This window comes from Typopeltis vanoorti, chromosome 15 (genome assembly GCF_054136105.1).
Source record: "Typopeltis vanoorti isolate ZY-2024b chromosome 15, IOZ_Tvanoo_1.0, whole genome shotgun sequence".
Lineage (NCBI taxonomy): Eukaryota > Metazoa > Arthropoda > Arachnida > Uropygi > Thelyphonidae > Typopeltis > Typopeltis vanoorti.
This window is the reverse complement of record NC_143563.1, coordinates 27,906,983-27,919,402: the sequence shown is the minus strand read 5'-3', so window position 1 is coordinate 27,919,402 and position 12,420 is coordinate 27,906,983. Positions and strand designations below refer to the sequence as shown.

The 12,420-nt window shown below is 35.5% G+C and overlaps 1 protein-coding gene across 2 annotated transcripts in view; it reads left to right on the top strand.

Annotated features, from left to right (window-relative positions):
* LOC150098544 (uncharacterized) overlaps positions 1-12,420 on the top strand; it is a 610,245-nt gene that overhangs the window by 233,725 nt on the left and 364,100 nt on the right. The window lies entirely within an intron of this gene.

Sequence of the window (12,420 nt, the reverse complement as noted above, 5' to 3'; positions counted from 1 at the left end):
ATACATATCTTTCCTTGTCTCCATCCTCCCATAATATGCAAGATCATAACAAAATATACCCATCCCTTATATCCAGGATAAATCTGAAAAGTTTACTGAAGTGCTAAATAAATTTCTTCACACTGTATTTAAATTTCACATCAAATCAGCAACCATTATCCATTGTTATGAATGCTCCTCCAATGAATCCAAGGACTTACTGAGGGAAGCCCACACACATTTATATGACCATCATATGTCTCCTTGAGCACATTCCCCAAAGATTTTTTTCACGACATCCAGTATTAGCCCATTTCTCACACTCACTACACATGCATGCACGCACGCATGCACACCATGAGAAGGAAATGGACCTCACATACACTTCTAGCCAGATTCCAGGAATGACCCAAGTTCTACCCCCATCCCCCATAATCTGCATTCTATTAATCTCACTTGGATCTGTATGTCTGTACTATGTAATCCCCTTACTCACTTATGTTCCTGTCATATCTCGTCAATCTACTGCTAAAGCATTTCCTCATATACACCATTCCTTAAACCAGTTATCCTCTTGGTTATTGCTTCTGAAACTTTTCAACTGTTTCCCCATTGCCTTGGAACCCAGATGAACATATCTATGCATAATAATTCAGACACTGTCTCATCAAAGTCATGTAAATCAAAAGAATAACTTCCTTATTCCTGCAAATTAGTGTTTCTCTTTAACAGTGCTGCTATTTGATGTAATGACTTGACTACTTTATCAACATGATTCCTAAACTTTAACGTGCTGTCCACAACATCCCCCCCCCCACAGGCAGTGTGTCCTGCAAGGCATGTAAAGAGAGTATCTTGAAATCAGCCTGAGAGAGTTCAAAGCTTAACAAGTCCATATAACTCTGCTGACACTATACACCTTTAAAGGATACAGTTGTAGAGGTAAATTTTGGTACAATGTGGTGTTCTTCCTGAAGTCACCATACAAAGTCTTAGTTTTTAGCATAGTAGGCAGCTTTCTCATGGAGAGTGGTGGGTGGTCACCCAGCATCCATTATTAGTGTTTCAATAATGACTAACTCATATTCTTTCTTTACTACAAGTTCATGCTTCCTTAATCCAATATTATTCCTGTAGTGGGGTTATACTGCTGCTATTCAACCTTTGTTCTTCAACCTATTCTCTATAACTCTCACTAATGCATTGTGTCTTCTGTCTCCTCTGTGGTTTACAGTAGCATGGAAAAATTGTAGTGACACATCATGAGGATAAAAACATTGAGCAACATGAGCCGAAGTTTCTATACTCTGACAGCCTGCTTTGCAGTTTTGCGTCACTTTTTTTCCCCTGAGTTGTACAATCTCGAATCAGCAGAGCATTGATTCTTGTCCTAATTAAATCTGTATATTCAAAACCAGACAGGAAATGAGTTCCAATCTTGATTCATTGATGCTGAAAGGGAATGCATTCAGATTCTTGTAATGCATCTCTATTGACTGAATGGTGCAACATTAAATCCCATCTCTTTTGTTCAGCCAAGGCAGTTGTAATTGGTATCCTATCAAGCAAACATTCAGAAGTAAGTTGATATTCATCCTTAATACTTGAAGTCCTAGAGACAGCAAGACATATTTCTGAAGAGGAGAGAGAACTTTTCTGTAATCTGGATAAACGCAATCTAGGCACGAACCATTACAATGAAGGAATCCCAAGGTCTCCATGGTTTACAGTAGCATGGAAAAAATGCTAGTGGTATATCATGAGGAAGATGTAACCATGAATGGACTGCTGACCAAACTGCTTCATCCACTGGGGCAGTACTGAGAGTGTGACTTTACCTACAACTAACCTATGATGGAGTCTAGGAAGAAAGAAATAATTCAGACTTTAATTTCTTGTCTCTACCTGAGAGGACAAGAGAAAATGTACTCGATTTTGTCACGATGTTTTGTCCTTGAACTTGAAAGAACTGGACTGCTTCGTTGAGGAGTTCTTGCTCAAGCCTTTTGTATTAAAGGCTATGAGTATAAGGTCATCAGCAAATGCCATAGCATTAAGAGTGATTATGTCAAGAGAGTAGCAAAATATAGCTTGGAAGAGAGCAAAGACTAATCAGTGGCACATTTGAAGAAAATGGGGAGGAAGACAGAAAGAGGGGGAGAGAGAAGTATGGCAAGGATTAGGGTCTTCTTGGCATACATGCCTGAGTGCTGGGATGGATGTCAATATGGAGCTAGAGATTATAGTAAGGAAATTTGCACAGTAAATCTTTGATATATAGGTGAGGAAAGCTTTTGGGGATCCTGCAATGGTAATGTTTGAAGAGAGACATTCTCAGAGGCCTTTTGAGATCCAAGGATGTCATAAAGAGGTCAAAGTTGTCGGGATTCAGAGAGAAGGAGAGGAAAGAATAAAGATATTCTCAGCACAGCCATCCTCAGGGATAAGAGCTTTCTCTGCCTAAAATCATGTTGGATGTATGACTGAAGACGTTTTGCTAACACTTTATGAAAAAGATATAAGAGAACAGAAGCAACTGTAATTGAATGATAATCAGAAGGTACAGATGCATCCTTCTTTTGAATGAATACTGTTTTTGACAATATTCATTCCAAAGATTCATTTTGACAGTATTCTGGTGAAGATACAATGGTAGAAATTGCTAAACAGAAGTAGATCAATTAAATTCCACAAGATAGTCAGAGGAATCTGCCAAAGCCTCATCAGTAAAGCCACCTGGTCCTGCATCTAATGAAGTAGCTGGAAGTGAAGACTTTATTTTATCAAAAGAAGATGGATGGAAATGTTCTGCTTTTGGAATGGACCTTGAAATAGAAGGAACAACTAAATCAGATAAGTATGGTGGTGGAGTGGAAAATGCATCCATCGAAAAGCAGACAATTTCTTGTGCATTTCACTTGTAGGAGGAGGAGATGCTCTATCCAGTTTTGTTCTAGCACAAATGCTTCTGTACTTCTTATATGATGCCTACATTTGGGCATAAAGAAACTTTCTCTCTTTCTGTTTGGATTGAACTGATATTGCAGGGGGATGTTCTACTAACCAGGAAAGAGGATGTTACCCTCAAAATTCCATCTCTAAATAATGATTCAACTTTGCTGTAATAGATAGTTTATTGAGTGACAATCTAATAATAATCTTTAAAATCGTGTGATTATACTGAGGGAGAGAGAGAGACAGATCCCAATATTTTGTAAGTCATACTCGAAGAAGAGATGGAATTGTGTACTGGCTTTATGATCTGATCTAATTACAGCTGTTTGTTTGCTTAGGAAGCACCTCTGCCAAAACCTCATCGATGTGAGGCTATATCTTCTGCAGCTAATGATGCATCACAGAAAGCAAGAAGATATTCCTCTTCAACAGTTCATGTCTTTGCACCTTCAGTACAAATATCAGCATTAATAGCAACAGATGTTTTGAATGGTGGTGAATACCAAGAATGATCGAGGTGCTGAAGGCTTGCTGACATTCTGGGCAAACAAAGTGTCTTTGAGATGATGTTCCTGGTTAGACTAAGATAATTTAATAGTTGGATTTGTAGGAACATTGGAAGTTGCAGAATGTTCCTCTTTAGTAGTCCATCGTTGTTTTACCCACTTAGTATAAATTTCAGCATTGGGTTATTTTACATCATGGTGAATGTCAAGACCATAGCAGTGGCAAAAGCTCTCTGACAATCTGAACAGACAAAGAGTCTCTGAGATAATGGTCCTGGTTGAACCAAGATATTTTGATTTGATAAGTCAATGTTATAGGAAGATTTAAAGTTGCAGTAGGGTTCAATGGGGTGACAATGTTTTGCATGCTGATGCATACTCAGGCCTGCTGGATTAGTAAAGACTTTTCTACAATTGAAAGAGATATACTGTCTCTGTGTTGTTGATGGTTGCAACAGAGTCATATTCATTCTAGAATTTAATGTTGATCTAATGGCTTGAAATGAAGTGGCTTGGAAAAGTTCTGTGTTGGGCCTTTAGAGCAGGATTCCTAGAATATGTAAAAAATTAAAAACATACAAAAATATTTAAAAAATTAATTAAAAAAATTGCATAAAATCCTTAGCCCTCCCTCAATACTAATGTACTGTATATTTACAGCTTTTTGGATGGGAGTCACATTAAAAAAAAGCCTGTAACTTCATTGACTACTTTCAACAAATTCCTATTAATGTAACACTCTGCTTTCAATATCCTCCATTACACTCAGCAACATTGAACTTATAACATTCATTGTCATTTGCCTATACAACCAGTATATGCAAATCAGTCTACAGAAATTGTATATTGGCTACATTCCTTATCACTCTCTAGCTTAGCATCATCAGCACATAGCCACATCATGCTCAAGACTCTCCCCATATTACACTCCCCAATATCACTTTCAGATACCTGCCAGTTAGCCACTCTCCAATCTATGTCGCAAGTTTATTTTACAAACTCATCACTCTGAATTTGTATAACAACTTCTAGTTTGAAATTCTGTCAAATGCCTTGAAAAAACCAGAGATACTGGAGTATATTCATTTCCCTTATCCAACTCTGCTGCCATCCTATTACATCACATTAGTAAATTGCTAAATCAAGACCTGCCTTTAGCAAAACCATGCTGTATTCTATAGAGGATTCTGTTGTTGTCTTATCCCCCTTTGAATGTGAATTTTAACCAACATTTCCAATACCTTGATAACTATAGCAGAGACATTGACTGGTCTGACACCCATTGTCTATTGCCCATACTGACAGTCTATTTAAATTGTTCTGCAAGCTCTCCATTGCCTTGATTAACTATTACTCTACCTAATTTTGCATCATCAGCAAACAACTGAATATTTCCTATCAGGTTATTTCCTATATCATTTATGTACAATTAAACAGCAGTGGTCTCAGCATTGAACATTATCCCAAAGTAATTTATAAATTAATTTTCCCTTGTTTTGCATGCTTTCTCCTTCCTGCAGTCTATGTCACTATAGTTGAAATCACTCATAATGATAGTCCTCTTTGTATTCAGTAGTCCTGGTCTGTAGAACAGTTGTGTATTTTGTTTGGGTAACCTCTATCTCATACTAGATAGTATCAAATGCATTTCTTAAATTACTCATGCACCACCACTGGAAATTTCTGTGCTGGTTAAATATAATTCCTCTGCAGTCAGTAGTAGTCTCTAGCCCTTTCTTATGTTTCTGTCTTCCCTGAATAAACTGAACCCATCACATTTTTCCTGTAACAATATCCTCCTTTGTCAACTAGGTATCATTGATTGCCTATAATTTTTGGTTTAGCTTCATCTGCATTGTCTTTATTCTGAAAACTTCTGTCATTAATTTCTATACAGTAATGGCAGAAGTTTCCGATTCAGGCTGATGAATGACATCTTGAACGAAACTCCCTCCCCATTTTCAAGTTTACAGTTTTGTTACTTAAGAAAACTAGTCCTGCATTTTCTGGTGTCATCCCCAACAAGCTGTCATTTTTTTTCTCTGTCTTTTTCATTGCACTCACAATTTTGATCACTTAAATTAATGCATATATCCATAGTTTTATGCACTCATGCAGACATATCTGGTTTCTCTGATTCTTCACATGCATTCTTTCACTGTACAAGAATTTCTCCAAGTACCTAACACTGAAACCATTCAAATGCAATTCATCTTGCAAGAACAAATCATTCCATCCCCATCCAAGTCATTTCATACTTTAACATAGTGCACACTTTCTCCTATGGATTGTAAGTTAACTTTTCAGTCTATGACTTAAAATTCATTTAGACACTCAGTTGTTATATTGCTAATTTAATATTTTGGCTAATTTCTCTCTTATTCTATATAAATTCTTTATTCAACTGGCTTGCTAGCATACCAACTGTACTTAGTTTATTATTTATTTCCATCTTTAATTGCCATCATCATTCAAAATTTTACCTAAATAACTGAAGTGTTCACCATTGAGAATACAGTTGATGATTTCTGTGTTCCTGCATGTTTTTCACAGTTTTTATTTTACTGCATTTTCATATTAATTTGTCACAGCAGTTTTTCAGTTTAGTCAAAGAGTTCTAATGATGGATATATTTAGGAGTTCATCATTATCTGCATGAAGTAAATAACTGAGTTAATATTTTAGATTTAATATCACCTTACTTCAAAATGTGATTCGTATGGATATCTAATAACAGATAAGGCAGCAGACTGGCTTATGCTTGATGTTATGTCCATCCTATACTCCCTTTAGTTCTGAACAGCTGATTTAAATATATGCTTTATATTTCTCTGTATAATATCCTATTTACATCACATAATTTGAATGATATGCTTTTTTCTGTGAAACTTAAAATACGAATTTGTGGATATATTCCCATGTTATACTCCCATGATTATCAAAATCATGGGAATATGCATGGAAATTGTTTTATTCTTGTGATTTCTTGACTGTTTGAAATCAAACGTCTGATCCTGACAATGCCTATTTTGACTTGAACTCAGCTTGTTCTCTATATTTATTTCCCTTCAGTAGTTTTTCTTAGCCTCTCATTAAGTTTACTTGCATTCTTGAGAAGTGACTAAATAGTTTTATGCAAGCATAAAATTAATACATACCTAACTAAAATTTACTTAGACACTCAGTAGGGAAATTCATCTATAATTCACACATTGTTTTATTTCAGTTTTATTTATTTTTTTTTTATTTAATTTATTTTTTTTAACTGGGTACATGAGTGCTCTACTGTAATCATCTGGATTTTGATCTTCTAAATTATGCAGTTCAGTCACTGTAAAGATTTTACACACACGCACACACACACACACACACACACATATATATATATATATTTGAGCATTTCTTATTGAATATATAATATTTTAGCTACTTTCCATATTTCAAATTTCTGATGGCATTTTCTCTCTCCAGTATTGAAGTATATTCCTAATTGCATTCCTCTTGAATATTTTCTGCCCTGTTATATTAATGCTTATTTCATTTAATAATTTTTCAAAATACTACAGACAATCACAATAGTCATTTCTTCAGCTTTATGCATTCTTTATCATCTCTAATTTGTTTTACAATACAGGCAATCCTCACACACAGTTAGTTCCTGAAAGATGGATCATAGTTAGAATCAAATTTACCCATTTACTGCATTGTTAAAAATTCAATTTATATTCCTGTATGTTAAGATTGACAGATTCATAACATAACACTGTCATTCTTAATTGACATTTAGAGAGTATTATGCTATCTAAATTTAATTCCTGATATTGAGACCACGTTTCTAAACATAAAACAAGTTTATTAAAATAAACTATATAACCTGACTGGTTTTGTGAATTATCAGACTAATTTCATTAAACATAAAAAAACTTGAATAAAAGACTAGAAAAAAATTATTTACACAAAGCAGATGTTATCAGAACTTCAAAATTAGTACTTATAAACAAAGTGAACAAAGGGGTGCTTCAGGGTCAAAGCTGTATAACTGAGAGGAGACCTCCACATAGCCTTCAAAGGAATGCAGAGAACCAACCAGGGCTTCTGACCTACTCTCCAATCTTCACCTTCTCGTGGTGCACCCTGTTGGGTATCTACCTGGATACTGAACGAACGAAGATGAGCTGGCAATTTGGGATTTAGCCCACCAAATTGTATTCTTATTGGCTTAAACCAATATACATAATGATGGTACAACATGACAAAATTTCATGGCAGCTGGGGCGTCGCCTGGGTAAACAAGGTCGCCGTTGTTTTCGCCAAGGAACCATGAGCAACAGCGAAAAGTCAGCTACTGGAACAAATCTGAAAGCACACCCCAACTCAACATCACCAGAGTTAAAAATCGGTACTATCAACATAGGAAACCTGAGTGGGAAAGAAATGGAGCTAGCTGAGGAATTAGATAAGTACCAGATCGACATAATAGAGGTGACTGAAACAAAAAGGACAAAAACTGGTGAGATCTTTCTGAGCAATAAATACAAAATGTTATATTCAGGCAATGACAATCAAGCAAAAGAAGGAGTAGCCATAGTATTCAACACAAAATACGAGGCTAATCTTCTTGAATGGCAAGCAGTCTCAAGTAGAGTGGTGTGGGCAAATATCAAAATGGGAAATTGGACAATGAGCTTATTTGTGCCTATGGTCCCAAAGAAGGGTCTACTAAGATAGAAGTGGAGGAATTTTTTGATGCTTTAGAGAAATCAACTGACATAACGAAAAAGGAAAAGTTGGTCCTTGATGAGGATCCAAATAGCAGAGTAGGAATTGATTGTCAGAGATACAAAAATATTTGGGAAAAATTTGGAGTAAAGCTAATAATAATGGCAAATACCTGTTTGGATTTCTGCTCAGGACATGTACTGATCCATGGTCCAACATAAAAATGTGCACAAATTCACATGGAGAGAAGAAGCAAGGAATAAGAAAAGTCTCATAGGCTATTTTATTGTTGATAGTGATGTTTTCTCCTGGTGCAGGACACCAGAGTGTACAGAGGATTTGAAATTGGAAGTGATCACTATTTAGTCTTGAGCAGGATAAAATTTAATTTCATATTGAAAAGAATAACATGTAAGAAAGTTTTAAAGTGAATAAAAGTTGAGCAGCTCTCAGATGTGAACTGTAGACTAAAATACACAAAGTTTATTGAAGAAAAAATGAAAGAGTTTGAGAACAGGAACCAAACCTTGGGGATTCAGTGGCAAGCCTTGAAGAAAACCCTGATTGATTCAGCCAGAGAGGCATGTGGTGAGGTAGTCTGCAAGGATAGAAAAATCAGAACTCCATGATGGAAACAGGAAGTTAAACAGGCAGTGAAGGAAAAGAAGAAAGCATATTAAAAGTTCCTGGCAATTAATTCAGCTTTTGCTGTTAGAGAATACAGAGACAAATGTAAGAAAGCAAAACGCTGTGTAAAACTAGCTAAACAAAAGTCATGGGAGGACTTTGGCTAGAACATAGAAAATTAATATCAAGAAGGTGGTAAGATATTCTGGAGGTTGCTGAAGAAGCTTAGAAATGGGGGTAAGAGTGCTGTGAAAGGAGTTATAGATGATAAAGGTGACATGAAAACTGGAGAAAAAAGATAGTGAAGTATGGAGTAATTACTTCGAAAAATTGCTAAATGAAACAAGCAGTGATAGCACAGTGGAAAAAAACACTCAACAGGCATACAGTCAGGAATACATATCCATACTTGAAGTAGAAAAAGCCATCAAAGGCTTGAAATGTGGAAAGGCAGCAGGAATAGATGATATTTGACCAGAAATGCTGAAGTATGGTGGTATAAAAGTCTTACAGTAGGTGCACTGCATAGTTCAGAAGGCCTGGACAGAGGGTCGAATTCCCAATGATTGGAGTAGAGCTCTCATAGTATCCATATATAAAAAGGGAAATAAAACTGCATGTGAGAATTACAGAGGTATTTCCCTACAGAGTGAGTGTTCCTGGCAAGATTTATGCCAGTATACTTGAGAAACGGTTGAGAAGAATTGTGGAAGAAAAGCTTGGTGAAGAATAAGCTGGATCCAGGCCAGATAGAGGCTGTCAGGATCAGATCTTCACGACAAATAGTTGAGAAAGCATGGGAATATAACAAAGATCTGTATTTAAGTTTTGTCGATCTGGAAAAGGCATATGACGAGGTTCCAAGTGAGAAGCTATTCAATATGTTACAGTTATTTGGTGTCAATGGGGCATTATATCAAGCAATATTTAGTCTTTATTTGAGTTGTAAGTCGCAGTTAGAATTGAAGGAAGTACAGGAAGATGGTTTAATGTTAAATCTGATGTGAGACAAGGATGTACATTATCCCATCTGTTATTCATTATCTATATGGATCACATTATGAAGGAAAATGGTATTAAACATGATATCAGAATTGGAGATGTTAATGTCAGCTCTTTGCTTTATGCAGAAGATGTTATCCTTCTGAATAAATCCGCTACAAGTTTGCAAGATTCCCTGACTAAATTGAATAACTATTGTAATAGATATGGTATGAAGGTCAGCAAAAAAAGACAACGACAATGAAAATAGGCAGAAACATTGAAAATGTCAACTGTGTTGTGAACTGAGAACCTGTTGAACAAGTAAAACATTCCAACTACTTAGACACGATTTTTACTGAAGATGGTAAATTAAATATTTTAAAAAAGACAACAGAATCAACGAAGCTGGTATGGTAGGAAGTCTTGAATAAATTCATATGGAATAAGAGAGAAATTAGTCATAACACTAAATTAAGTGTTTTATGATATACAAGACAGTGTTCAAACCAGTTTTAACTTATGGATCTGAGAGCTAGGTCAGAAGTAAAACACTTGATCAAAGACTAGAGCCCTCAGATATGAAAGTACTGAGAAAGATTAGAGGGGTGAACCGAGGGCATCAATGGCAATATGATATTAAAAACGAGGATATTAGGAAAGAACTTAACATTGTCAGCATCCAGGAATGCATTAGCAGAGCTAATCTCAGGTGGTATGGTCACTTAAATAGAATGGGAAAGGAAAGATTAGCAAAACAATTTTTCTCTGCCAGATTGGCAGGAAAAAGATCCAGAGGAAGACCAAGATATAGGTGGATTGATACGGTAAAAAGTGCCTTAGACGATAGAAATATAAGATCTGATAATGTTGGAGTCTTGACAAGTAACAGACTGATTTGGAGGAAAATTGTAGATAGGAAGTTAGTAATGATGTAAATTTTTCATGTAGTACTATCATATCCTGTACACCCCTTGAAGGTACATGGCAGGAATTTGATGATGATGAAACAAAGTGACCAAAAAACCGCTGTATTAATTACTATATACGAGTGGGAGTGCTAGTTGTTGCCATCACATTCTGTGGTATGACACATCATATCTCAGATTCATGGTGGTTAGATTTTTGATGAAGTCAGATCAAACTTTGTGTAGAGATACGGAGTCATCTTCCTTGGTCTTCCTCTGGGTATTTTTCCTGCCGACCTGGCAGAGACCTCTTATTTTGCTAATCTTTCCTCTCCATTCCTATTAAATGACCATTCCGTCTGAGATTAGCTCTGCTAACACATTCCTGGATACTAACAATGTGAAGTTCTTTCTTAATATCTTCGTTTTTAATATGATGTTGCTATTGATGCTATCTGTGCTTGTCCGTAATCTTTCTCAGAACTCTCACATCTGTGGTCTCTAGTCTTTCGTCAGGTGTTTTATTTCTAACCCAGCTCCCAGATCCATAAGTTAAGATTGGTTTGAACACTGTCTTGTATATATCTAGTTATGTGTTTTGACTAATTTCTCTCTTATTCCATATAAATTTATTCAGTTGACTTCCAGCCATACCAACTTTGTTAATCATGTTGTCTCTTTCCACATTTAATTTGTCATCTTCATTCAAAATTATGTAGACTATTTCCATATTTAATTTATCATCTTCATTCAAAATTGTGCCTAAATAACTGAAATGCTTTACTTGTTCTGTGCATTCTCCATTCAGAATGCAGTTAATATTTTCAATACTTCTGCCAGTTTTCATTGTGTTTGTCTTTTTATTTCTAATTTTCATACCAAATTTAATTTTGATCAATACATGGCATTTCTGTTTCTTGCCAAACTACTTGATGGCCTGTGTTTGTTGTGGCAAAGGCTAATCCTGATTTGTGCTGTCTTCTTTTTTCAGCATCTTATGTGTTCAGGCATGCGTATATTTCCAGATTGCCCCTCTGGCTACATAGCAAATACAACAAGAGCAGTAGATTTTGTAAGCTGTTTTTATCATGGGAGGATGTGGCAATTTTGGTAGATATAAGAACTTTAAGATCTTATACACTTGCAAAAAAAAACTTTAATGTTGTGACATTGCAACTTTGTGTGCAACATTCTTGATGTAAGATAAAGCAATTGCATTTTTGAAATCTTATTTATTTAAAGGAGCTGTTGGAGGCATATCAAGAATTTTGTTAATCATCTTCAGTTCATGTCCATTGGGGATGAGTATAATGTCTCAAGTAGTTCAGTTCTTCACTCTTTTTTCTGACATATTGGAAATGTTGTAGGCTCTTATCTTGTAATGGTTTAATCATGCCTATCTTTCGTAATGAATGCTGGTGTGAAGCAGCATATAAAAAAATCTTCCAGTTGCAGTAGGTTTTCTGTATCCTGAAAAGATCCTTTTTTCTTTGTTTACTTCAATAAGAATGTCAAGGAATGGTAATTTTTTTGTGATTATTCCGTTCAAGAGTGAATTTTATGTGTGGGTGCAAGTTGTTCAGATAATCTGTAAATTTAATTAAATCATCTGTTCTTTCTGACCAAGCAACAAAAATGCCATGAATATAATGCAACCAAGTTTTGTTTTTTTATGATAATTATCAGTACGGTTCTTTTCAAAGTTCTTCATAAAGAGATTTGCTATGCAAGTCCTTTTGTTCCAA